Here is a 3,236-nt window from a genome sequence, read left to right as displayed (position 1 = left end):
AGTGACTTGTGTAGTAGGGTTGTAGCTAGCTGGACTGGTTTGTAGGGACTGTACTAACCCTTTAACACTTTAATTTAAAGTCAGTGGGGACCTCCCCCACTATCATCAGTTCTCAGAAAAAAGACATTGGTTGTCAAATGTGATGTCGAAATTAATTAGGGCATACCCTCATCCCTTCCATTTCTTTCTAAGGTATTAGATCATACAACATGATTCTTTCAATTATATGACACTGGAAATAGATGCATGTAAGGCCATATAGTCTGCTTAAATAAAGAAATAGAGACTGAAGTTTATCTACTCACGATGTGTGTGTTGTAAAGTCTGCACATGTATGTATAACATGGATATCTTCTACAATAGCATATGGTCTAGCATCATGGAATCAGTTAGTACATATAATTTTCCTGGAAGTTTCTTGGTGTACTAATCAGATACATGTACATAGCAGCTGTTAATAAGCAAGTCCCAACACTATACAGTAGAATATTTAGACTGCAAAAAAAATTAACTCATGCCATTGCTTTATTATTTATAGTACATCAATCTAGCAAAGGACCGACATTAAAATAACGTTGTAGAAAAATATGAAGAAGAAACTACCAAGAGGTTAACTTGTGCATCATTTTTCGATGTACCTAGTTGCTTGGAATAAATGCTGCTAAGGTGCCTCCTAATTGAAATTCTGAATGCATAATCATAAGAAATTCCATCTGAACAGAGCATAATTAATTCTTCCAAGATGCACATATCTCTATTGGATCATTACGTGAGCATAAAATTGAAAGAACAGATCGAAGTTAACAAAAGTATATATATATATTGCTTGTGAGAAATGCAGAGAAGTAGATATATAAAACCAAGTAATGCTCCAAAATGACTTATCAACTTTCCAACAAAATAAGAAGAGATGCTTGATTTCACAAAAGTAGGTTGAAATATGGTTTTAAAAGCATTAATAAGCGTTAAGAGGAATATACAGTAAATATTCCATAGAAGTATTCAGTTCACCATACCACACACTGCATTGATGCGCTGGTCAGAACAAAAACACCACTTTGGATCTTTGCATGAGAAGAGAAAACATGTCTGACAGGCGGACGATGTAGACAATTTATGTACTAAATTTAGCAAACCTGATCGTGTATCTTATTTTCTACCGAGTTAGTACATAAGATATCGCGTAAGACCATAACTAAACCAACAACTCTGCCAGATTACACTGCCGATCGACTTCTCAAATGAATACTCCACTGATGGAATGCAAGATAAAATATCTTCACTTCATGGGTCTGCATGTATTCGCTAGATATTATTCCTTCCAGGAGCTATGCAAGAGCATGTCCTTTATCTGTGGGTGTAACAACACTGGGATGATACAACCGGGAGAAAGATCATAAACCATGGACGTGAGGGATTTCTGTAAAGGTAAAATACTCGATTAATCTGCCTAATACGACTCATGTTTATGGTTTTCCTAATTAAATTGCTAATTTGCATACTGCTAGCACTGTGCCTTAAGCTTTGATGATGCTCTTAAAATAGCAGCATGTCCTTATTTGGTTTGAGTATTTTGAACATCAAGATGATGGAAAATTGGGATAGGGGCTGACGGCCTGCAGCTTTGACGACCCCGTATTTGAATTCAGTAATCTGCATACATTAGAAAAATGTTTACCGTCAGAGATTGAGATTACATGGAATTAAATATTACCATGTTAGAGAAGGAAAGCAACAGAAACTTACGATGTCAATTATTTATAATCAGATTTTTCTATTGTAATGTAACCTAACTCCTTTTTTTGAGGCATTATGGTTGTGTCTCATCAGATCTATGTGTAGGCTATTCTACAATTGGAGCAATTATAACTCTTCTTTGTAACTTAAAATTCAAATCTGAACCACCAATATCAAGAAAGAGAAAAGTTTAAAGATAGAGATATGAAAATTGACCTGCTATATAGAGAAATCTTGGAAGCAACTATCCGTTGAGCCTAGGAGAAAACGGTGGACGTTGTTTTGGATAGAGAAAACTGCAGGTAAAGAGAACCTATCCGAGGTGAAAAGTTGGAAAGAGTGCATTGATGCAACACCAATGGATTGAGATGAGTCGTCGATTGGGGGAGAGCCACTATTGGAACATTGGCTGGTGTTAGGCCATCAAGAGAGAGAAGTTTGATCGAGGAGCAGGAAGCCGGTTGTGTTTGATTGGGGCGGCAACGAAGCAAGACGGATTATGGATGTAGACAGATGAAGGCGAGAGGACGGGGTAGCGAGTTTAGTCGATCATAACTTATGATTCAAATCCGAACTATTGAAACACTAGTAAAAAGTAAAAAAATAAAATATGGATCTATAGAAATTTCTGCGGCAATGGAGTTGGATTGAAGCCATTAATCAGAGAGTAGAGAACCATGTTGCTATCTTTTCCAATTAAAGAGAGATCAAGGGAGGGAGATGGGAGCCAATGCATAGAATCGGGACTAGCGAGGGATATAATGTAGAAAGTAGATAGAGGATCTCGTGCTAACCTCCAACTTCGTTGACGGTGATAGGAGGGCTGATTAGAGAGAGGGAGATGGTTGGGGAAGGCAGCAGAATAAGGAGGTCATTGATAAACGATTGAGAGACGACCTGCACGTGAAAGGGGATGCATGAGCGAGAGGCCCTGCATACATGAGAGGAGAGGATCTTGAGACGTTATGGCAATGGAGAGGAAGAAGAGACGTGAGAGACTGGGATAGGAGGAGAAACGTGAGAGATTGGGAAAGGAAGATGTGTGTACGTGAGATACATGTCGACAGGAGGCGTACGCGAGAGGCAGACAGGAGGCTTGCACGTGGGACTTTCTAATGGCTAGAGATGTTCTGATGCTTAATACAGTTAATTTCACCGTTGATTTTCTCTGGTTTTGATTAGATTAACCTAAAAAAATTTGGAAGATCTACACAGTAATAATTGGGTCCCACAATATGAATGGTTATTAATTTTCCTATTGACGTGGGGAAAAAGCTTAGAAGATCTACACCGTAATATATGATTTGGTCCCACAAGATGAACGGCTCCTAATTACTGATTAACGTAGTAATTTTTTGGGAGTCTCTAATTAGTATAGGTATAGATTTGATTGCAGAGTTGCTTGAGAGAAACTATCTTCATCCTACGCCTCCCACGGATTGATAAACCTTAGGTCATCCACTTGAGGGAAAATTGCTACTGTCCTACAAAACTCTGTG

At 38.2% G+C, this 3,236-nt stretch overlaps 1 long non-coding RNA gene across 1 annotated transcript; it reads right to left on the bottom strand.

Annotated features, from left to right (window-relative positions):
- Window positions 1–1,297: 1,297 nt before the first annotated feature.
- LOC123083466 (uncharacterized) lies at window positions 1,298–2,641 on the bottom strand. Its single transcript, XR_006439305.1, has 2 exons — window positions 1,954–2,641; window positions 1,298–1,653 (listed from the first exon to the last, which is right to left on the bottom strand). It is a non-coding gene; the product is annotated as an uncharacterized lncRNA (long non-coding RNA).
- Between the last annotated feature and the right edge of the window lie 595 nt (window positions 2,642–3,236).

Source organism: Triticum aestivum, chromosome 4A (genome assembly GCF_018294505.1).
Source record: "Triticum aestivum cultivar Chinese Spring chromosome 4A, IWGSC CS RefSeq v2.1, whole genome shotgun sequence".
Lineage (NCBI taxonomy): Eukaryota > Viridiplantae > Streptophyta > Magnoliopsida > Poales > Poaceae > Triticum > Triticum aestivum.
The sequence above is the reverse complement of the archived record's forward strand: the minus strand, read 5'-3'. Positions and strand labels throughout refer to the sequence as shown.